Source organism: Topomyia yanbarensis, chromosome 3, assembly GCF_030247195.1.
Source record: "Topomyia yanbarensis strain Yona2022 chromosome 3, ASM3024719v1, whole genome shotgun sequence".
Classification (NCBI taxonomy): Eukaryota; Metazoa; Arthropoda; class Insecta; order Diptera; family Culicidae; genus Topomyia; species Topomyia yanbarensis.
Window position 1 is genome coordinate 97,382,060 of NC_080672.1, and position 25,973 is coordinate 97,408,032.

The window sequence follows — 25,973 nt, forward strand, 5'->3', positions numbered from 1 at the left end:
GAAGTAACAAGTTACCTTTGGAAAATGGAGAGCACCTACCGCTTGATGTGTCTCAGAGTGATATCTGCCCACTGTACGGTATCACGATGCATCCTGCGTAATGGCGAGCATGATGCCAGTCGGACTGATCATCCGGGAGGACGAAGAGTGTTTTAAGTTGCGTGGCAATAGAGAAGTCCGCGAGCGTACCAGGGTGGCCTCGGTTGCCAGATGGCAGCGCGAGTGGGATAACTCCTCGAAAGGTAGGTGGACTCACCGGCTGATACCTAACATATCGGGCTGGATGGGTAGACACCATGGGGAAGTTCTTTTCCATCTGATACAATACCTGTCAGGCCATGGCTGTTTCCGACAGCACTTCCACAAGTTTGGGCACTCGGAGGCCCCAGTCTGCCCTGACTGCCCAGGTGTCGACGAAACTGCAGAACTCGTACTGTTCGTATGTCCCCGTTTCGACGTTGAAAGAAGAGCAATGCTAGACGTCTGCGGCTGGGACACAACCCCTGATATCCTTATACAGAGGATGTGTCAAGCGGTGGAGAAATGGAACGCAGTCTCGACCAGATTGCCTGCAGGTTGCTGGGAATATGGCGCGCCGAGCAGCAGATGACAGATGCTATAGCGGAAAGGGTTGAGCGCGGAGAAGTGAGTGAATGGTCTGCTCATGCTGAGGCAAAGGTGGCACAGCGATGGCAACCGCGATAGCCACGCCGAATCATGGCGGAAGAGCGAGTGATTAGACGTGTGTATGGACTGCCCATGCAGAGATTGGAGGGTCGTAGCGTAGCGTAGATTGTTGGTACCTATCGCTATTGATTCGTCGTGGCGTGGCAGAGGAATGTAGGGTGTGCGTGAGTGCGAACATCAAGCGAGAGTGAGACTCACTCACGTTAAGTGCTGCCATCCCCCCAGAAGTAATGCCAGAAGGTAGTTCCTGGGGGAAAGATGGCGGAGCACAATGTCGGTATGGTATGGTAGCTTGGTAACTACTAAGTACGTGTACTGGAAAAGTGCGTAATTGCATTCTCCATTGTAAAAAAATGCGTCCATTATGCCATATGGGGTTTAAAAGGTTTTATGCCAAATAGGCTACAATCACCAAACGTGTCCAGAGCGACAGGGGTAAATAATGCTGGGGAAGTTGAAAATTACGGGACTGTGTTGTCCTTCCGAAAGTCAGAAGTATCCGACTAAATTGAAGGAATAATACACAAGGTGATTGGAGTGAACTCAAAACAAGCATCTTGACTAGTTAAATGGGTTCTAGAAAGGCCACATACTCGATTGTATGCCAACCATTGGTGTAACTTACAAACTTGCATACAAGCAAAAAGCATTCTACCGGGTGCTGTTCCGACATTGTCAAAGAATTTGTTGTATTTTTCCAAGCACAATTGGGTAATTGTTTACTTTAACTACTTCTTCCATTATAAGTGGAAAACAAGTTTTTCTATTAGAAATATGCTAGTTTACTGTTGTAGATTCTTAAAAAAAGGTGCAGAAAGCAAACATTTTAATAATTCGTTATTAAGCTTAAACAATAAATTGTTCCTACTAACCTTGATAGGGTCATTGTTCTCCCGAAAGTAAGGTTCTATGTGAAACTAGCCAAGACAAGAGTCCAAGAAACTGAAGTGACGCAAAACCACTGAGGATCCACCGGGCGAGGTGGCCGCGTTCTTGTCGTCGGAAACGTAAGCAAACCTGTGATCCATTCGTTTTCCCGGTATACTCAAACTAAGCGGCAGTGAAGTCGGACAGCAGTAGCCACATCACTGCCATTATAAGCATATTTGTCCCATGTTATATGGGATTCCCTATATACAATTACGCGTAGGATTATGCAGAGAAAATATTTTATTTTAGCTTATCAATACTATCCTATTGTTACTAAATAAAACATTGTTAATGCCTAATGAGACTAAGCCGCATCGTTTTTTTATGCTGTCCGACTTCGCAGATTCTCAGCGCCTTTGTGCTTCTTCGGACGCTTGGATTCGTCTATGCGGCCAAGTCGTATTACTCCAACATCGCATAAAACCTCACTTTCGGCAGCACAATATCACTGTGAGCTAAGTTAGTTGGTACAACCTATTTAAGTTCATGAATAAACTATAGAAACTTTTGTCATATGGCTACTATACAGCGTGCTCAGTCTTATTCGTGTGATCTTTGTAAAGCCGATTACTTCATATCATTTGATATGTACCTGCCCAGCAGCAATGAAATTGCATATCCACATGGTTCTCCATATATAGATGAATCCATGTACAGCACTCCAGGGTATGCTATTGTTCCTTACCCAGTGTTGTAAAGAGCTATAAGCTTTATCAGTAGGTTTCCTTCTGGAGTAAAGAATCCCGGCAGTTTATTGTTTGGTGTTGTGATTATATTGCGTTGTCATGTTTTATTCATCTTGGGTTACTGTGCCCTAATTCATCTTAGCTCCTGTATTTATCCCACCCATTTGAATACATTAGTTAGAGCAGTGTCTGCTATCTCTATTCGACGCATTAGGTCAAATGGTAGGATGAATAAGAGTGTGTTGTACTCGCCTTTTGTTTCGCTCAAACGCGAGTATTTTACAAGCCAGATTTTTTATGTCGCTGCTTCTTAGGAACGAAGCAAGGATGCTAATACCTATTTAAACGCAATCCAATCACTGTAAAAGACTAAAACAACTATAAAAATAATTAAGCACAGTTTGTGAATAGACATGGTAGTGAACACCTCGCGTGCCTCTCACCTCAACACACTTTCATCAAACTGTAACTTTTTGTCGTGTTTTAAAGACTCTTTTGAACCCGGCATATAGTTCAGCGAACGACGATATAAGTCACCGCATCTCCGGTGCCGTAATTGTACAATTTCGACCGTTTAGTGACCGGAATTACATTCAACAAGCGTACCTATTGTAGCCATAGCAGCTTCACCGGGTGAAGTAGCGATAGTGTCAGCAGTACCATATACCTACGTCTTCCCACTGTGTGCGGCGGTGTGAGTGACCGAAGCTATTTGAGCGGCAGTAACAAACGATCGTTTGCATACAACGGGGTAGGTAACAGGTGATTGTTACCCTTCACAATTTGTTTAATTTTCGCAACCTACAACGAAACTATAAGTGGGTAAGAAGCAAGCAAGCTATGACAACCCCCATTGGGGTAGACCCCGGAGGAACCTGGGGTCCAAAACTTCCAAGCTTCATGGACCCTCGAAATGAATTTGGTAGACTGACGATATTGCAAATGACAGGCAAGTGTGGTACTGCGCTGCCAACTAATCCGTTTGTTATCGGAAAGAGCATTGAATCAGTAGTACGCGAAAGAGCATTGAATCAGTAGTAGGCGAAAGAGCAATAGCAATAGAAATAGCAATCGGCAAAGAGCGAAGAGCAAGGGTCCCGCTACATTCTCCATGTACGGAACCAAGCCCATGTAGAAAAATTGCTCAAACCAACCACTCTTTTAGATGGAACAGAAATCTCGATTACCCTGCACCCTCGCCTCAATATAAGTAAATGCGTAGTATCTTCATATGACGTCATCAATTATACCGAAAATGAAATATTGGATCAACTGAGCAACCAAAAGGTGGCAAACGAATCACTCGTAAGGACAACGGAAAGCCAATAAACACGCCAGCACTGATTCTAACATTCAGCCAAACCACCTACCCAAATCACGTGAAGATTGGCCTGTTGCGTGGTAGTACCCGGCCATTCTACCCTAAATCACTTCTTTGCTACTCATGTTTTTAGTTTAGTCATACTAAAATGCGATGCCCTGGACCAAATAGATGTCACAATTGTTCGGGGGAACACGAAGACGTTATCTGTGTAAAGACACCCTTTTGCATAAATTGCAGCGGAGAACATCATCCTGGAAGCAGAAAATGCCCAATTTACAAAAACGAGATGGATATCGTCAAAATGAAGGTAGAGAAGAATTTGACATACCCCGAAGCTAGGAAGCAGATCGCAGAAGGAAGGGGGACATACGCACAGGTCGCGGCTCAATCCCGCATAGATGCCATCAAAATCGAAGCGCTAGTGGAGGAAACCAAAAAGAAGGATCAATCGATTTCTAAACTGCTCGACGATAATAAGCAGAAGGACGAGGTGATAAGAAAACTCTTTGAAGACTCCAAACAGAAACGGTTACAGATAGAATCCCTCGTACGAAATGTAGAATCTCTTCAAGGAAAGCTGGACAGAATGGAAAGCAATAGGCAAAACGCACCAGGAACTCTCCCTTCACCCAAACCTGGATTAAACACCCCTACTCAATCGCAAGATGCCCCGCAAAGTGAACAGCAAATAAATCTAAATGTTTTGAAAAAACGCAAAAGCAATGGTGAAACTAAAGCTAGCTTCACAAACATCGCCCACAGTTTATCACCAGATGGAGCAAGGTCACCCCCAATAAGACAATAAAAGCTACAACATCGGATTTGGAATTATACCCTATAACAGAGTTTATATACGAAGATGTTGAATCATTGGAAACTTCGGATGGTGAATCACCGCAAGACGTGAATATAAACTAACCCCCTTATGGCTCATTCTCACGAAAATTGGACCCAGACGAATAACGCTCTCAATACCTTCACCATTCAAAACTTCAACCATCACACACAACCAACTGTTAACAAAAGTGACAAGAGGCTTGGGAACGGGGAATGTGAAGTACCCCTCCCACTCCCAAAAACGGAAGCGCAACTGATAAGAGGATCCGTCCGGGACGCCATACCCCAACCCGTAGACGGAGAATCTATCAGTTCGGCCTCCGAAGACCGCTCAATTATACACCGAAGAAACTCTTCACAAATAACCACTTCTACAACCGATCAAAGATGGAACTCAAACCGGAGTTACAGCGACCTACTCAGCACAACTACTACGTTCAATTTCATGGGTTTGCTAAGCCCTAGGCATTTCCCCACACTGACCCTGACCGGGGAAGTTCCACAACCATATGACGATCCTCTGGCAGTTTTTGGTGTGGGGGTCTTTTAATTCAGGCAAGTACTTTAGATGAATCTCTTGAAACACCAATTGCATCTTCATCAAACAGTTCGACACAGATCTTTCATTAGGGCCTAAGTCGCAATGTACTCAAATGGAGAAAAATCAGTTTCAATATTCGGCTATGCTTTTTTAAATGTAACTTTTATTGTAGGTATATATTATTTTATTATCATGTTTTTTTCTAAAGCATCATTGGTTAAACCTTATAACAATATCACAAAGAATTTGATTCCTATGTGCTTTTAGTGGAAAGAAACTAAAAGAATGTTTACGCCCCATTTGCATTCCAGTCGTGATTTCGCCCTTCAGCAACCACCATTTGCGAAAGGGCTAAACTGTGAATATAATTTTCAGAAGGGCGCGGCAAATGGGCTAAACTGACTCTGTCTTGCTGGGTAGGGCTGGGTAAATAGGCGAGCTTGACAGGATATTTTAATAGGGCTCAGCAAATGGGCGCATAGAAACCCAATGCAAATGAAAGGGCGCGTGCATCTTTTCTTCAAATTTCATGAAAATATCGAAATATTCGAATGTTTATGTGCAACAACCACCGAGTAGACATGATCACAGTAGATATTAATTATCATTTATATAATAGAACCGCCGTTTACAGAATAATTTTGTGAATAATAACCATTCGCCGCTGTTCTGTCAAAAAATCTTGGTTTAGCCTTTATATTCCATATGAGAAGAAAGGCCTAAGTCAAAACCTCGAAGAAAATGAATGTTTCGCCGTTTTGTTTTCTTTAATTATAAATCGATCTATAAACTATTTTAAATAATTTTCAACTCAATCTTGTAGTATTTTAGTCGCATAATGCCATAATAGCGAAAACGCAGTTTGTTTACATTTGCGATTTACGCCCTAATGAAAATTCTATGTCGATTTCAGCGTTCACACTATTGAGCAATTTATTTCACCGGAAGAATGCTGACCGAAAACCACCAACCAAACCAATCCACCCAGTAGAAAGCGACTGTTACCATCGGACTCAGCGGCATATGATCGAATGTATCAAATACAACCAATCGCTTCCTCCAGCCGATCAACAAATCCATCATTTGCAATAAGTGCAGAAGAACCAGACCCTACCCACATACATCATTTGAAAACGAATTCTGCGAATCTACACGTTCATCGACACCCACTACAGACAACTACAAAAACAAAACTCGAGTCGCTCTACAATGAAACATCAATGGTCTACTCAACAACCTCGGCCACAAACACTGGCTCTTCAGGAAGTACATTGCAGTGACTCAAAAGGCCTAGATCGACTGTTGCAGGAACAGTACCAATGCTATGTGAAGGCAGAATCAACGCGCTTCCAAAACGTGGCAATTGCTGTGCACCAATCTACCCCCCCATACACCAGTAAAACTCGACACACCCCTCATAGCTCACGCTGTGAAAGTCGAACTACCTTTCCAACATACAGTAGTTTCCCTACCCGATCAGAATGAAATAACAAGATTATAACAGAACACAATTTTTGTAACATATTGTGGTATAAACTAGGTCTCGTTAGTAGTTAAAATAACAGAAATTTATAACAAGTAACAATGCGAGATATAGTTTTGGAATATTCCTGTTATGTATTTCTGATCGGGTATACCTTCCCCAACATGGTATCACTAATCTAGGTGACCAACTGCAGAGACTGATCGTCCAGTTGGAAAAACCCTACGTATTACTTGGTGATTTTAACAGTCACCACTACGAATGGGGCTCCTCAAGAACCGACGGCAGAGGCGCTACAGTAATGCATGTACCGGAGAAGAATGATTTAATCGTGCTCAATGATAGGAACACAACTTTTTTCCGAGGAAATTGCAGATCATGTATTGATGTGTCCTTAGTTTGCAGCGAAATAACCAGACTGGACCATACACACCGATCAAATGGGCAGCGACCATCACCTCATCGAAATTAGCAGTACCAACACACCTCCAGAGACCACCAGGCGTCCCAGGTGGCGCCTCGAAGATGGTAACTGGGACGATTTTGAAAATGACATTCTTAACTCGGTGAACCCGAATCGAAATTATGACCCAGAGAAACTGTGTGAGCTTATATTCGATGCCGCAAAAGCCAACATCTCAAGAACTCGTCGCTATCTTATGACAAACGCCATTTTGGGGTGAACTGAGTTAGATATGCCATGTTACCAAGTTTTAAAATCTCCATAAAGTCGCGTTTTCAGAATTTTGAAATTCTGCTGGGTTACTGAGATATAGCGAAACACGATTATGACAAGCGCCAATTTCTCGAGTGATCGAGTTGTGCTATCTTATGACAAAGAAAAAAGAGACAACATTCTAGGTTTGTTGGCTTGCTATAAGCCGAAAAGCTTATAGCAAGCCAACAGATGTCTCTGATGACATAGGTAATTCCTATGCAGATCAACCATAACCATTAGCTAGGTTCTTGTCTCGGGAGCAAAACTTTTCCTACCATAGTTTTTTTTTTGGGAATGGTTGGCTTATATATTCATGATTATTGAACAAATTTCCTTTTGAGATTTCCAATTGTTTTGGAAAGTATACCGAAATGTAGTGATGGATTATGCAAGAAGACCATTTGTTTCGTCTAGTCACCTGTCAACAATAACATTGTTTGATATACATTGTCTCTAAATTGTCAATGAAACCAATTTTTGTTCATTGTTTTTCCTGAATAAAGGAGGAAAATTGGAAAAACTTTGTGTTCTAATACCATCATTTTGTAACCTGATATTGCTGCTATCGCATGGAAAAGTATGATATTGGACATAGTGATCTATAACGCATAATTTTACGAATCAGTTATAAACCATTTTTATATGAAATCTTCAGTACACATTTGTGACACGTCATACATATTTTATCATCAAAACACACTTATGACACGTATGTGAGCGACTTTGGTTTACATTTTAAGCAAAAACTGGTAATATAGTCAACCGATCTTCGCACAAATCGAGAGATTACTTCAGAAAAGATAGAACCATCGAATGCCTTCTCCGAAAAGCTTCTAACATTTATAAATTTTAAGATATTCAATCTCAAACTTTAAAAATCGTTTTTCTCGAAAAGTGCTAAATGGCGCTTGTCATAAGATAGCACAACAGCGACGAACTAGCAATCGGCCAGGTAAAAAAGCAACACATTGGTGGAACGATGAGACAAAAGCAGCGGTGAAAGCACATCGAAAAGCACTTCGGAGATGCAAACGTACTTCTAAGCACGACCCTACTTGGAATACAATTCACGAGGAGTACCAACGCCTACGAAATAAGTGCAGAGACATCATCCGAACAGCAATCATGGCAAACATTTTTAGAAGGCTTCGACAGTGATCAATCCACTACCGAGATGTGGCGGAGAGTAAATGCACTAAACGGTAAAGGAAGGTTTAAAGGTATCAGCTTCCGTCAAGGTGACATAGTATCACGGGAACCAAATTTTGTAGCTAACAGCCTAGGGAACTTTTTTGCAAAAATATCATCAAACTCTACATACCAGCAAGAATTCCTTATTGCTCAACAAAAAAGAAGCTGTTCGATAATAAACCATACAACACCAGATGATTTGGAAAACTGTACCATCAATAGTCCGTTTACCATTGCGGAGCTTCTTTTTGCACTAGACTCCGCCAAAGGAAAGTCCGTCGGACCGGACGACATCAGCTACCCACTTTTAAGACGCCTTCCGCTTCGAGTGAAATTATCTTTCCTTGACAACCTCAACCATATATGGACCAACAATATTTCTTGAGCGTTTTTTCAAAACGTCATATCTGCAATGAGTTACTCTCTTTGTTAACTTTCTCTTCTGTTAATAATTCGGTCATTTTAACATTTATCCCTCAACTCTTTGCATAATATGCTAGTTAAAATCACCGTCTTTCGATCTGTACTGTAAAATAAGTGAAAAGTGTTATAGTGACGCAGTAAAAATCGAAAGAGAAAGAAAACAAAGAGAGTAACTCATTGCAGATATGACGTTCTGAAAAAACGCTCAAGATTTTTCCAAAGTGATGGGGTCATAGCCTGATGATACCAATACCGAAAAAGAAAACTGGTTCGACGGACCCAAACGATTATAGACCTATCGCGCTTACCAACTGTGCCTCGAAGATCATGGAACGTATGGTGAACAGACACCTCACTGCCGCACTCCAAGACCGCGAATTACTAGACCATTTCAAAAGGGCAGAGGAACAGGAACGTATTTGGCATCTCTAGGTCAGATAATTGACGACGCTCCTACATGCAGACCTCAAAGCCTTAGACCTCGTCAAAGCATATAACAGAGTATGGCGCCCAGGTGTTCTTCGACAGCTCGTAGAATGGGGGTTCGCTGGCAACATGTTAACGTTTATTCAAGGATTCCTACAAAATAGGACGTTCGAGGTTCTGGTAGGCAATACGTAATCTAAAACGTTTACGGAAGAAACAGGAGTACCGCAAGACTCTGTACTAGCCGTAACATTATTCTCGATCGCGATGAACTCGGTCTTCGCTAAGCTATCGAAAGGCATCTTCATATTCCTCTACGCTGATGATATTGTTGTAGTCGTGATCGGCAAACATCCCAAACTAATTCGACGAATACTCCAAACAGCTGTAAGAATAGTGGCTAAATGGGCGAAAGACGTTGGTTTCGACATGGCTTCTGACGGGTCGAGGCCGTAAGGCTGAAAATCATAACGCCGAAATTACATAAGGGCGAATTCAAAAGGCTGAAAAATCAATAGGCGAACTTTCAAAAGGCAAACTTTCTGGAAGGCGGAATTTCAGAAGGCAAACTTTTCAGAAGGCAGAATTTTGAAAGGCAAACTTTTTTATAGAACGAAACAAAACAAAATTATTTTATCCGAGGCATATAATTTAATACTAAATATATAAATAATAACTAAGAAAAAGTTCATTTTTTGCTGCATCGCTTCGAAAGATTCGTGGCAATACCTTCGATGAAATCTAGATTGTTCCAATCATCCACCGTTGAAACATTTTGCAATATATTTTTGTCTACTTCTTTAAAATGATTTGAAGATATATTCGAACTTTCTCCTGCAAGGATGCGCATGATTTTTCCGTCTATAGCATGTTGTTCTTTCCTGATTTCTTGAATCATTCTGGTTACATTAAGGTGATGGGTTTCAGCAAGGTTTGCCCACCTGTTATGCCAGCTTTCAAGATGGTTTGTGGTTCGAGGCATCTTTTCCATCACGGTTTTATAATTTGACCATAAAGTCGGATGGTACCTTGGGCGACCCTTGTTGTTTCTTCCCATTAAATAAGTTTCTTCAAAGCTCTCCAGAAACTTATCAAGGGTGCTCGGCAAGTTTGGCTTTAATTCTGAATATGCTTGAAGGATTCTGTCGGGTGGCAAGAAACTCAATGCTTGCATTTTTTTAACTGCCATGTAAATATTTTTATTGAGAATGTACTCTCTTTTGAGACCAAGAACACCGAGTTTTTTTATTATGTTTTGGGTCCAGTGAAAAAAACATCCAAATGGAATACATGCAGGGAATACCTCCTTGACAGAATTGATAACAGCTTTCTCGAAATCGGTGAGAGTATATTTCGGACATAGGCTTATGTTATGCTCGTTCCCCAAATCTACCAACAATTCTAGCGCCGTCGTGTATATTTCTTGAGTTTTTTTAGACAGTAGCATGTACACCAACGGTGCAACTCTTTCCGATTCGTCGTGACCTACGGGAGCATGGATGGTATACAGTTGTCTGTACTCCAACGGTACTGTGGAAAACGTTCCATCCATGATCCAATATTTTGATCTCGATAGTCGTAGTAAACTAGTAACAGTAACAAATATTATAATATGGATATCTTCGCTTGAAAATGTTTTCCCAAGGAAAGGTTCATTGTTAATCGTTTTTTTAAATATTCTGGAATGGAGAAATCTTCACTCTGTGCATGATCTTCTTCGTGTATTCTTAATTTTTTTGCCCTTACACGATCAATTAAATATTTTTGAGCCTGTTTACCCAGCCTCGTTTGCACAATTGAAGAGCTTTCCGCAGCACAATCGCGAACAATTTTGGACGGGATATCGTCACTCAGATCAGCTTTTCGTTTCAATGCATTTCGATATGCTATTTCTTCCACATCGATCGGATTCGAATCGTGGATTTTTTTTGTGTAAGACAGTGTGGTTGTTGCTTCTTAAAATAGTTACCAACCTACCAGGGCAATTGTCCTATGCTTTGGCTTTGTGCTCTCTATACGCACACTCCCAGTAATATTTTTCCTTTTTCTGGAAAGGAATATTCTTGTAATTTATTGGCTCAAATTAACTCGAAATTATCATTATTATTCTTAAGACCTCGAAAAGTTTATATTTTTCTCCGAAATTATTAGTTACTAATTAAAAGCAAGTATGGAAAGAATAGAAAGTACATTAACAATTCTAAAAGTCCCAAACATACCAATACCAATGAACACAACAAAAAATACCAAATTGAAAAAAGTAAGTTTAAGATCGCAAAGAAATTTAAATTTTCAAATATGCCTATTTTATATAGAACAAGCTCTTACCAGTGTATTCAGTCTATATAAGTATCCCTCGTAGCTCAGCATATCCTTGCCCTTCTGGGTTTTTACAATTTTCACTACTTTGGGTGTTTCTGGATCAGAAAACCCTTCAAAATCCGACGACGTGTTAGCGGACATGATAGAGCGATCGGTTGTACAGTTAAATCAACACTGATAAAGTTTAAACGATCAGGTATCAGAACAAAGGGTTGCTGTTGAAGGTCACCAGAAGTGACAATAGCGAACTTTTGAACAAAGCAATAAAGGAGAGGTTTGCACAATAATTATTGACATGTTACTGTTAGCTTTGTTTCTATTGTGTTTGAGCAAGACAATTCAAATCGAGTATACCAATTTTCACCATACTGTCTGAGTCAATGCATTGAACAAAGATGTCAAATGCTGCTCTAATGAACGTTTTCAAATGAAAATTGGAATATGGTCAAAATAGGCTTATTGCCCTACCACACCACAATTCCGGCAATGTGTTCCTATGATTTGACTAACGCATAGGTGTATAGGTTTACGGGCATGTATTTAACTGGAGTGAAAAATCTCATGGCGAGTAAAAATATAAACCACGTGTTAAATGGAGGAGCGGGCCGTTTGGCGTAGTCATTTGGCTTAAGGTCATTTCGCATTATGGATTTGGCATAACGTTAACGTTAAAGCTGCACTAAGCAATGATAATAATGTGTTATTATCCATTACCTGATATTGATTATATTTCGAGTGAATACATTTTATAACTGATTTTGCCTTCTTTTAAATATGAGCAGTTCTTTCGAATCAAATACTTCATCATTTGTGAATTTCGCTAAGTTTTTCAAACGATGATTTATTGAATGAACTTACATATATCTATTCAACCATCGGTTGTTACACTGCTCTAGCACTTGGGGCGAAGCTAGTGTAATGCGGCTTTGCCGCATAACCGAGACCGGGCGAAGTGGCCGCCGGGCGAAGTGGCCGCCGGGCGAAGTGACCGCCGACCCGGCGTCAGAAGTACTATACTATAGTACTATTGGTAAACAAACTCATTTAAAGTTATGTAAATATTTAAGTAGTTGCCGTTATGCTCAAACATTTGAGCTACATGCCAGCTGCTTACAACTGCATAACTGTTCGTATTCCCGGATTACTCGAACATAGGGATTGATTCCTTCTTTCAAATATTAGCAGTTCTTTGAATCTGTATGCCAAATAACTCTTGCACGCACACTTGTGATCACTTCGGCTGCCCGGTTTACTCAAACATAGGGGATGATTCCTTCTTTCGAGCATTCTTTGAATCTGAATTAAAATCGCAATGAATGCACATTTTGACAAAGGATTTTGTGGATATTTAGAGCATTAATCCTTTTGTATTGGAAATGTTTCGTGCGTAAACGTGCGTTCTGCTCGATTGCTCAATTTACTCAAACATGAGGCAATTATTCAATCAGGAATGTGAAATAATCGAATAATAAAAAAAGTTTGCCTTATGAGATTCGGCCTTTTGGGTTTTCTGCTTTTTGAGTTTTCGCCTTTTAAGTTTTCGGTCATTTGATTTTTGGACCTTTTTAGCATTAGGCCTTTTGAATTTTCGCCTTTTGAAATTTCGCCTTATTTTTTTCGGCCTTTAGATTTTCAGCCTTTTGATGCTAGATCGCTGATGACAAATAATGCTCAATTTTACACTTCTGCACGCCCAAACACCATCCTTGGAAGAACCCCGTCACTGTTGAAAATATGGAAATCCCATTCAAAAAGGCAGTTCCAATACTTGGCGTTACAATAGACCGAAAATGCAATTTTTAACTTCATCTCAGATTTGTCAAAAAGGAAGTAGATAGCAGAATTCGTTTACTGAAAGCAGTCTTCGGCAGGCACAAAACAAATAACCGAAAATCGCTCTACAATATCGGCCGAAGCATAGTGATAAGTAAACTCTTTTGAGGACTGGAAATTACGGTTCGCTCTTGGACAGCTATGATTCACTACTTTAGTGCAGTGTACAATAAAATGATACGACTCACCTCCGGATTACTTCCTAGTTCACCCACTTTGGCTACGTGTACAGAAGCTGGCGTCTGGTGCAGCAGCTAGTAGGGCTATTAGTTATCTCGAGAGAACATACGGAGCGAACTCGAATGTTTTTATCTTTGACAAGGCCAAAGCCCTCGTTAAAGAGTACGCCAAAATAGATTTCCCTCCGGTAGCCCAAGTCTATCGGGTTGGAGATCGCCGGTGGAATCATTCTGGACCTAAAATAGGCTGGACGATCAAGAGCATGGTCCGCGCTGGGGACCCCTCCCTGAAAGTTGCTGCTATATTCAACAATCTGATGAACACCAAATACAACGACCATATAAAATTTTTCACAGATGGCTCCCGAGCAAACGAAATGTGTCAATTCCACTCTACAATACCACGACATTGCGGAATCCCGGGTAACGAAGAAGCAGACCGGTTAGCATGCCTTGGAAGAAGCTCAGCGATGTTGGAACTGAAAACCCCAGGAACCGATGTACGCAGGATAGTACAACAACGTACCCATCACGATTGACAGCACCAATAGAATATGAATCGACAAGTATTTTTTAGAAAAATAAAAGGTGACATCGGAAAATGGATAGACCGAAAAAACCGCAAGGAGCAGCAGATACTTTCCCGTCTTAGAATTGGACACACTCGGATAACACACGCACACTTCATATCAAATGCACCTAAACCAACATGTGAGATCTGCCAAGTGCCTCTAACAGTGGAACATCTGCTGATTAATTGTCCACAACTAGAAATTGCAAGGGCAAACTTGGATCTTCACTTCAATATACGAGACATTCTTCAGAACGACCCGGTCGGCGAAACAAAAATTGCTTTTTTAAAATAAAACCTATCTCTACTCAGAAATCTAACTTATCTAATTTAAAATGTAAAAATTTCTGCAAATTAGACCCAAAGAGGTGAACCAGCTCAAAGCTAAAAAAAGCCTCTAAAATAAAGATACAAAAAAACTACAGAAACACTTAGATGCTTTTTGTTGTTGGTGTAATCGCAACTTGCTGGCGTGTCCAAATGCTCCATAATATCTTTTACACGTAGAAAAAATCCAATACTGTGGAACTACACCATTTCCGGGGAATCGCTAGAGAGAATGACAGTTGTCAGAGACCTCGGTGTACTTCTGGACTCACAACTGACATTCAGAAATCATTACTCTCATGTTACAGCACAGGCAAATAGAAATCTCGGTTTCATTATAAGAATCGCCAAAGAGTTCACTGATCCATATTGTTTGCGGGCACTCTATTTTTCACTTGTGCGATCTGTCTTGGAAGCTTCAGCACCCATTTGGTGTCCTTACACAAGCATTTGGATCAACCGAATATAAGCAGCGCAAGCAAGATTCCTCCGTTTTGCTCTTAGAACTCTGCCGTGGCGTAACCCAACAGAGCTACCACCGTACATCGATCGCTGTCGTCTGCTCGATATGGAAACCCTAGGCAAAAGGCGGAACACATTTAGAGCAGTATTTGTTGGGAAGATATTAACTGGCCAAATAGATGCTCCACAAATAAATGTCAATGTGCCCCGGAGAAGTCTCAGATCGCATAACTTTTTAAGACTCGAGTTTCAACGCACCGAGTACGGTCAAAACGAACCCATTTGGGCGATGTGTAATGCTTTTAATAGTGTTTATGGCCATTTTGACTTTTCTGTATCTTGTGATGTTTTCAAAAATAGACTAAGAAGGTTAACTTAGATTTTAAGATTCATTTTTTTGTTATATTTGTATTTTTTATTTATGTAATGTTGTGTACTATGTTATTATATTTTATTGTAGTGTGAATCCATTGTAATCAGGTGTGAATATATGAAAAGATAATGGGTTTTTACGCCCATTTGAGGATTGCTTCTGAAGTATATCCTGAAATGGGCTTTTCCCATTCAACTACATTTCATGTAGACCAACATAAATCAGATGAAAAATAAGAATAAATAAATAAATAAATAAAAACAAATTAAGCGCATCTTCGTTTATGAGTTTGATATGCCTGATATGAATGAACTGCATCTTTTTTGGTAGTAAGGTGGGAAGTGATCCAGCAACATAAAGCTTTCCCAAGCCGGATTTATTGAGAAAATGTTGCGGTAATTCGAGGTAAAATTCGACTGAAGCTAGTAGGGTGGGTGCTCCTATAGTTGAGGTGTACCAATAGTTGCAGTAGTGGTTTATACGCCTAAGGTACCAACCATTAACAAATATTTTTTTGTATCGATTCATCGCACTAAAATTTTGCGACAATAAAAGCTGAAATTTGCTCAAATAACTTTCTTCGAATTTTGAGCTCCCTTGCACCTATAGTTGATCAAATGTACCTATAGTTGCAAGTCCCATAAGAAATCAATGGGATTTGCAACAATAGGAACCGAAATTAGCGATTGCACCACTATTGGTACATGTGTTCCTATAGTGGTACAATTGCTTTTGAATACATAAATTGGTTATTAAACCATCTTTATGTTTTTCCTATGAAGTAGGGATTGAAAGCTTTCGTTAATGTATTAACATTGTCCATAGATCAAAGGCTCAAAAAGAAATGGTAATAACGCAGTCCATTACTGCACAGCCACTATACGCATAATTGTACCATGTTCTATGGGATTCCCTATATACATGGGACACTGTTGCGCAGAACAGTAGTGTATATCGGGCCGGTACCGGTATGTATTGATCTCCAATGCTTATGCTCATGTCAACCAAATATTATGGGAATCAGATATGTATTTGAAATAATGTAATACAACTATTATGTCAAACAATTATGCCAAACGAAAGCATTTTTACACTGGCACTTGTGTCGTTATAGCAATCAAAACTATGCCGAAATCCTCTTAACACTAAACAATTGCTATAGGAGCATTTTTTTTATAATATTCAATTAAACCCCGATCAGGATTTTAGAAAAATAAATTTGGATTTAGCTTTGTCCAACTGTCTAAAAAAATTGTCCTTGATTTATATCACAGTGCAATCTAACAAAGTCCTTGCATGAAGAGAATAAAATTTAAATGCAAATCCATAAAATAATTTGAAGTAATAGTAATAAACACCTCTGAAGTAATTGCTATCTTCGTTGAGTGATAATATGGAACATGTTCTTTTTGTTTGGCTGATTTGACTACACAAAATTATGATCGATATTCTCAATGGCACTTATTTCGACCTTTCTCTGACAACTACTTAAGCATGGCATTTGACCGTTTGTAACCTCGCCAAAATACACGACGAAACCATTGAACCCTCCATTGATTTTGAGAAAATTACTGCATCTACAGAAAATTAATACACCCCGCACGATTAGCTGATCGTATTTTTTGTTCTCTTATAAGGAAACGCACATAACGATACTTGCAGTCGAGCCATTATACGCTGATTATTTACATGAACCATTATATTAAATTTTCTCCCGCTTGAAGATCCCCATTATTTTTCTCCGTGCAATTACCTGGCAACGCTGTCGTTAACCTGCTGTGACTCGGTCGCTCTTCTTCTTGATTGCTCCCTGACGGTCAATTCTCTCACTTCAAGCTATTGGAACAGATGTTCGACTCGCGTGCGTGAGTGCGTGAACTTTCCCACCTACTGCTTTCGCTCACTTGCTTCCTTCCGTTATCTTCCTCCAGAGTATGCCTGCTATCAGCCTATTCTTTGTTCCCTGGCTTCAAGCTTCGCGTACCAACTAACCAAAGACAAATTTTACACTTCGTAGCATTAGTTTTTCACGCTTTGCATACCCACCGCACAAACTGCTGCTACCGTGGATCGAGTCCCACACTGCTTTTAGCCGTTTTCTATCGCGTCTCAGCTGTTATTTCACACTCTCTTTCCGACGCCTTCTTTGCTGGATCATGAGGAAAATCGATAGCACTACCGCTCAAACCTTCCTCATTGCTCCGTGCTGTGGCCTTCTCCTGCTTCTATTGCTTTTCCTTTCGTTTGGTCATTCGCGAATCATTCCTAAGCTGCCCCTTACGCTTTTCGATCATATGAGATTCTCACTTCGATTCGGGCCTTTTTCAATCAATCACCTGCACTTCTACCTCTTCTATAGTGTCTCACTGACTGTGTTTTTATAACACACATTCAACCGTATGGCGTGCGCGAGTTTGACGTGTATGACGTTTCGGTCGACGTTATTGTTTCGTTGATAGTGTGTAAATCACCCCGTACGTATGGGTACGCGATTACACGAAATAATGTGAATTTTCAATATTGAATTTAAATGCATATGTACATCACCATATCATCACGATTGTTCCGACCATTACAGATTTTATCCATCCAAGACACCAAGCACGGCAGTGTAAGAAACGGCAGGAACAACCATCCAGTCGTCACATCCAGATTTGATAGAAACAAAGAGAAAAATATTTTTTTTTACAAAATTATGCAGATAATTGCAATAAATGCACAGGTATAGTGTATGATAATCAAATCTCTACTAGCTTCAACTTAATGGGATGTTACTAAACGACCTGTTTTTTTTTTTCTGTTTATGCAAAAACTTCTACGTCATTCACTGTTTTTTTTCCTCCTGTCACTATTTTTTCAACTAAACGTTATGCTCATTTAATTCGTTTCTTGCTTTACCAATAAAATCGAACCATTATCCGCTCACTTTTCGTTTATCACTGCACCGATAGTCTCAAGTGGATACGAAACAAATCCTCCTGGTTCCAGCAGCTGCCCGTTCGAATCGATTCACCTTTCGGATGTTCCATTAATTTTTTTTTCACTACCAAAACCGACAGTAGTTATGTCTGGGTCGAATTGCACGAGAACCTTTCGGTAAATTCAATTACTTCTACCGCGAGGATCACTTCCTATGACTTGCTAGTGGTCTACTTCCAAAGTGAACGCTCAATTTTGTAGGAAGGTCTGAAAGAAGAAAAATCTTTTCAGAAATTGGCAAAGTTCAATCATTTTCCATCTTTTCTTCTTTATTTTCTGTCTTTTTTTGATTGCGTACACTCACAACAATTCGCTCTTTCTCGCCCCACTCACTCTCGTCGTGGAACACTCACACCAAAAAAGCTGGCCCGCGACTAGCGTACGCGGTTGCTAACTACAGTTTAATACCTAAATTCTGAATCTTCGTGCCTGCAATTTGCTTCCATTTATAGCATATAAACATACTTATACATCATATGATGTCAGTAGGATACATGGGCATGGTGTGCAGAGATGCCAGGTACTTTTTTCAAATGTCTGCAATAATAATTTTAAAAGTCTGGGAAGAACAAAAATGTCAGGAAAGCTAGTGTAACCAAAAGCCTTAATATTCAAAAATCTGCAAATATCTGCAACAAAACTAAAAAATCTGCAAATATCTGCAACCAAACTAGAAAATCTGCAAATATCTGCGTCATCGAAAAAATCTGCAGCCTAAATTAAAATCTGCGAATTTGCAGACTTGTCTGCAAATCTGGCATCTCTGATGGTGTGTCTTTTGAATCTGTTTGAACCAGTGAACACGATAAAAATATTACAAACATTGAGATACGACCAGTCCAGTGATGCCATATGAGTACATCTTGGAGTTATACGTCTTATGACCCAACTAGAACTAAATAATAGTATTTCTTGAGCGTTTTTTCAAAACGTCATATCTGCAATGAGTTACTCTCTTTGTTTACTTTATCTTCTGTTAATAATTCGGTCACTTTAACATTTATCCCTCAGCTCTTTGCATAATATGCTAGTTAAAACCACCGTCTTTCGATCTGTACTGTAAAATAAGTGAAAAGTGTTATAGTGACGCCGTAAAAATCGAAAGAGAAAGTATAAACAGAGAGTAACTCATTGCAGATATGACGTTTTGAAAAAACGCTCAAGATTTTCGTTTTTAGCTGTGCACTAAACCGGTGTAGTCGGTGCTACACTCATTCTACCTTCGGGTATACTTACGGGAGCGGGACATTTGGCATGAGGTCATTTAGCATAATGATCATTTGGCAGAGCGGACATTTGGCAAAATTCTGATCTCACTGAAGGCTACTTGACATTACATTATCAGCGTATGAGCCATATGGTTGCTGCGCTAAGCAATAATAATAGTGTTAGTCATATCACTAAGTTAGTGTCGGATTCTGATGAGAGTAACTCTAAACGCCTCTCTAATAACAAATTTAATAATGTGAAATTTTTTAAATTCTTGTGTTTGCTTACTTTCCCAATTATGGATTGTTTGTCTACTTACGTTGTAGTATAGTGCAGATTTTACAGGTTTTTGTTGATCCAGCCCACTAGAACTGCGATCCACCAGACGTGTTTTGTTTTTGTTATCATTATTATGACCTCTAGTGAGATTTAGCTTTCCATACAACGTTTCAACAATTAAAATAATTCGTATTACCCTTCTTTATGTCATGAGCTGTTCTTTCGAATTGTATACTATTCAATCCAGACGACAGTTAATTTTATCATTTCTGAATATCACAAAATTTTCAAACGACGATTTGTTGAATGAATTTACATATATTGAATCCTCGGTTGTTACACTGCTCTAGCACTTGGGCGCCAGTGAAATGCGGCATAACCATCCGTCCATCGGAAGCAGCGCTCCTCGCAAGCAAACCTGTGAACCACTCGTTTGCACGGATTACTCAAACTTAAGGGTTTTGAATTAGTTTAAGTCCGACGGAGCGACAGCGATGTCAGACAGCACATCATTTGAAAGAATGTGGCGTAGCTCAAAATTACACCGCCCTGTAGATAAAAAATGGCAAATGACCTACAGAGTGATCACTTCCCCCAAACTATGCCAAATATCTGTTATGCCAAATAATCCTCAATTTACGATAATTTAGAAATTATGCCAATGACCGTTAGCCTGGAGATAAAATAAATTATGCCAAGTGACCTTCAGTGTGATCAATTTTCCAAATCATGCCAAATGACCATTATGCCAAATTACCCAAACCCGTAATTACCCTATTTTCTACTCTATATTGGTAAAGCGAAAAATGATATCAAAATTCTTAAAAAATAGGAAATAAATAGCTAAACAAACGCGGTAATCATAGTTTTTGATTTTTAATTACATTTGAGCAGCAACTACAAAATAAGTAACGTGTGAAAAAAAATTTGCGCTGCATTTTGACTAAAATTGAAATCTGAAACTGATTAAAGTGTGGTGATGATGATTGAATCGTTTGCGATCATCGGAATAAAATACAATATCTCTGGTTTCGTTCTATGGCAACTAATCCAGAGTGAAACGCTGGAGATCAGTCCCGAAATATCGTAGACATGAGGAGATAGGAACATCGCTAGCAACGCTCCCAATGCGGAAAGAGGCTCCTTGCAGTGAATTAAATATACACTCTAATTAAATGATCAGCCATTCGGCTTGAAAATGGGAGAAAATGAAAAAAACGAAGATTAAACGCAATAGCGCAAGAACTTCTAGTTACGGTGGACCTAATACTGATCCCACATCACTAGTTACCTCCTAAGATGCAAAATGCCTATCTTTTCTACGGCTGTAATATTTCTGCCTTTCTCATACGACGCTGCTGTCGTTCACTAGTGCAGGATGCCCAGCGCTGTACGGCAGCCTATGTGCAAAGCAGTAACATGACAAAAAAACTTGCCTCCAGTACAGCCACCAGACGCAAGCGGTATAGCTTCTCTTTCCTTGTTTTACCTTTTTCAATATTTTCAATCTATTTAATATCTTTAATCACAAACGACGACAATGAATGCGGTTCATTTGCGCCACGACCGGCATGAACGCTTTCGTGTGCGGGCCTCTCACTTTGACTAAGCAGAGAAAGGTGTACAAAGCGAGCGCAAACTTTACTACACCACACCCTCACCGAGCAGTCGGAGTACAGCAGCAAAACAAAAATGTATATTACTGCTGTACGGAAAAATGTACTCGGTTTGGCTACTGTTCTGGCAAGAGCAGTAGTGATGCCTCGTTGTAGCGGGCTGTACGGTTTGTACAAATGGAAATATACTGCCAGTATGAATCGACCCAATCCAGAAAAGCGAGTGGCTATCAATAACAGTGCTTCCCCGATAGATGCAACTGGAATCAAGTTGAGCGGCATAATAAACTCCAAACTATTTACAGGTGAGCTCGATCTATTTTTATTTTACCTTTAGTCATTCAAATTAAACACTAAATACGTGTCAATCCCTTGAACACGCATTCGTGGCAAGGAATCGAAAGTTTGATTATAATACTGGTACAATTGTGGAACACGTATTATATCTAAGTGGGGCTTGCCGACGGGAAAATGGCCTCGGAATGTACTGCTAGGTCTCTGTTATTCTGAAATGGGCCATTGGAAAATCGGTAGAGCTAACACCTACTACATCCCGAGATTAAGTTGTTCGCAGGGGATGATAGGATCACATGCAGAAAAATTCTTTTCATAATACCACTGCCGGCCAGTGGGATTTAGAAGGTTAACACACACGACTACAAAATAAGTAGCGTATCACATTACTACATCTACTATGCGCGCTAAGCCAATATCTACTTCGTTTTTAAGAAAGCAGCATAATAATTGAACTGGCGTGAAACATATGGAATACTCGTACTTGAGCTGCAGCACTCTAATTGTCACCCGCCCATTGGGTGTTCTGCTTTAGGACACAAAAAAGCTGTTTTTACATCTCATACAAGGGAAACGAACTCTAAACTTTTGATATTTTTTGTACAATAGATTTGAAACGTTCAAATAATTTTTTTCGTTGAACAATGTCGCGCACTGTCACACTAATGGGTTCAACTAGAAAAGTGCAGCTGTTTATTCTGACTTAAGGTACAACTGAGAAAGCTTGGAAAAGCGGCCATTTTGGAAAACAAGAAAAGCAGTTTTTTTCTCACAGTTGGAAAAATCTTCATGAAAGTCAATCAATAGCACTCTACCAATGCCCCGAATACATTGAAACATTCATGTAGATTTTTCCAACGGTGTGAGAAAAAACTGCTTTTTTCGTTTTCCAAGATGGCTGCTTTTCCATGCTTTCTCAGTTAAACCTTATTTATTACCTATAGATAAATAGAAAAAATTGTGAAATCGTAATTTTGTTCATAATTTCTTGGAAAATAGATTTTTCGATTTCAGCATCATATTCTGTTTACCATACAGTATACCAGCTTTTTTAAATTCAAGTGCTGAATCCGGGCAAAAATGAATGAGGCGTGGTGAAAGACGGACGAGTTCATATAAATTGGGACTGTTATGACCAGGGCCTAAAATTCTCGCATCCTTTAATTGAACCAAATACAAATTATTAACATATTTGTATTTGATTGAACGATGAAACCCACTGGATTCACCTTCGTCTTTTTGCTGTCTCCTTCATTACTAAAATACATACAAAGCAAAATACAAAAAGATAAAACCGACTTCTTCTGTCGATTCTATGAAAGAGAGTAGCTGAGTAGCGACTTCCGTTTTCCTGACAATACGAAAATTCAATCTTGTTTTATTTTTAAAACAGCATTTTTGTTTCTCATTTTCATGTTCATTAAATGAAATAATAGCAATGTGCGTCATAGAACTGTAGCTAGAACGCGGAAACAACGGGAAATATACACGCTAATAGTGCTTCAGTCGTCCAATATCTTCGCTAGCTCCGCTAGCTCCTAATTGCATATCGTAAACAGTGTATTTGCGTTCGCCCAGTACTAGGTTCAATATCGAAGGGACTAATGTCGCTCTCAATCTCAAAGCAAAAATGAGTGTGCGGAGCAAATAATGAAATTGAATTTACGCGTATGCTTTGTCCTAGACCGTTGTCTCAATTTCGTTTTCGCAAAGGTCTGGTGCTTAGAAAGTAGCGTCGCTGTCTCGTCATTTTCGCATGGTTTTGGTGAATAAAAAAAAATATTTTTTGGCTCCGGTTGTGACATGTACTAAAGACGTTAGCAGCGAGATTGAAGTCGTGATGCAGTTGCGAATAACTAGGCTTAGATGCGCACAAAACTGACTCTGAGCAAATCACTGTTATTGTCTGCTGTTGGGTATGTCAAGGATGTTTGGACAACACAGTTGAGCTCAGCAATTTTCGGCATAACCAAGTAATCAGTAATTATGTATACTAATATCTAGGAAAGTCCTGTTTGCTGATTTTCAGCGAAATACAGCTAACGATTGCAGTTTTTAGTGAGATCTCAACAAAAAATGAATTTCAAATTCCGGCAAGTTGCAAAAAATGGTGAGATTCCGCAGATAAAATTAAGCGTGAAATTTTCATAAAAAATTAGCTAATACCCACCGCGCGTTGCTGCGACTTTCAACGAAATAGGAATAAACACAATTTTATTTTCAATGAAAAAAACATCGTTCACTATTCAGTCAATTTCCATACAAAACTGCAACATTTGAACATTTTTCGAAATCTTTGTTGCAAAATATTGAAAATTGACAGTGAGTTTTCAGGAGGCACCTCGAAAAAGTTGGTATGCGGCATAACTCAAAATCTCCTGGACCAATCGTTCTGAAATCAGTTCTTTTTCACATCGTTGCCTAGGTAAATAAAGGAGCTTTTCGCAAAATTTTTGGTATTATTTTCATTGCTTTTTTATGGCTAAAAGCGGGCTTTTGGATGCAATGTGCCACAAAAAATTCAAAACTCGAGCAGAAAATAAACGCTCTTGTAGTTACCTGATGAACGATGTAAATAACTGCGCAAAATTTCAAAACGATTGATCTAGTAGATTTTGAGTTAGGATGCACACTGCAAAACAAATTTTCGAAGATGACCATTCGGAGGTTTACTGTCACTTGTTCAATTCTCATTATATTGCAATGAAGTTTTGAAAAAATATCGTTCAATTGCGGCATTATATAATTTTATGAAAATATAATTATATTAAAATCTCGACAAACATATGATTACGGCTTAAAAGCTGTCAAAATTCTCTTTGAAAGGAAATTCCGGAAAAACCGTTACTGGCTAAACACAGTTCATAGCAGTTAATGAAAGAGCAAACTTCTCTTTTGTTTACTCCCAACATCTGTGATTGGCGAGTAACGGTTTTGTCCGGAATTTCCTTTCAAAGAGAATTTTGACAATTGGCTTTTAAGCCGTAATCATATGTTTGTCGAGAAATCTACGATAAACTTAATTGGATTACTTCGATCACTAAATTTTGCTAAGAGCTATTACATTTTATAACACATTTTTAAATACCCCCAACTCCAAAAACTAGCAACACTTTACATCTGCTTCACTCCTTCTCTCACCACTTCTGAGTGGCCCACTCTCACCCTCTCCGAACATTGCGTACTACCACTCACATTTTCATTTCACCGCCAGCCAGCCCCCTTTTCCAACCCGACACACTACTGCCAGCGATGACCGACACACGCCATATGCCCCGCATAGACACAGACCTTCTTCTTATTTTTCTAAGCAGCCAATCAGCCGAGAGGCAGAAAAACTTTTTTCATCCAATTTCATAACTTTCACAAGCACTACTACCTACCAGTTTTCGGGCCACATATTCCAATAGTCCACCTGTCCACCAGCGTTGCGGGTTGTAATCCTCATACAGCGCGTTGCGGAAAAGAACTCACAGGAAATTGGAAATTTCATCCACTATGGAGCACACAGCAGCAGACTATAGCTTTTTTCTGCTTCTTTTCAATCCGACTACCAAGCTTCAACCTTCTTCCGAACTTGACACCGACGGCAACGAGAGTGAGAAGCCAGTAGCTGTCGTAGTTGCTAGCAGCCAGAAGAAGTATAGCGAAATCCGAGTGCTTTTTGTCCAAAATTCGATGATGGGAGATACGGAGCACTCAGTGAAACAATACGCACACACGGGAATGGTTTTGCACAAATTAGCCAAGACACAGTTCAGTTTGTATAATAACTGTCAAAAAGTCTACACGTCCGCGGTTGAACTTGGACTACACGGAAATAAAACATAAATTGAGCAACCATGTTCTCTTTATAGGGTGGTACACAACTTGTGTGAAAAAATTCAGTTTGAGAAATTTTTTAGTTAAATTTAGTTCTCAAAGTAACTATTTTTTCAACTGTGAATTTTGAATAGTTTGAAGCAATTAAAGCTGAACTAACGATGTCGAGTTTCCAAAAAAGCAGCCCAAAGCATTCATCAAACCAAACGAATGTGGAGGAATTGGCAGTAAAGGCTGGTTTCCACTTCGGAAAATAAATCACAGGATTTGTGCTGGAATTTGATCAGGGATGGAGAGATATCGTCCAAACTGTCAAACCAAAAATTCTGTTGGTTCTAAAAATATCAACAGTATGAAAATAGCACCGAATTTTGAACCTGAAAAAACAGCATATTCCTCATCTGGAACAATTTTTGTTGAATTCTTCCCGGACCGATCTTTGGTGTGGAGAGTTTTAAAAG

At 39.6% G+C, this 25,973-nt stretch overlaps 1 protein-coding gene across 5 annotated transcripts in view; it reads right to left on the bottom strand.

Annotated features, from left to right (window-relative positions):
* The window catches only part of LOC131688793 (transcriptional activator protein Pur-beta), a 31,702-nt gene extending 6,378 nt beyond the window's left edge, over nucleotides 1–25,324 (bottom strand). The window contains exons 1-4 of one of the 5 annotated variants that reach the window (XM_058973315.1): nucleotides 25,074–25,324; nucleotides 18,240–18,499; nucleotides 17,360–17,683; nucleotides 17,067–17,300 (exon numbers count right to left, since the gene is read on the bottom strand). The gene's annotated coding sequence lies outside the window, so the exon portion shown is untranslated. Of the gene's footprint in view, nucleotides 1–17,066; nucleotides 17,301–17,355; nucleotides 18,500–25,073 lie in introns of all 5 variants that reach the window. The other 4 variants (XM_058973316.1, XM_058973318.1, XM_058973317.1 and 1 more) reach the window with 4 other exon arrangements.
* Nucleotides 25,325–25,973: the final 649 nt, after the last annotated feature.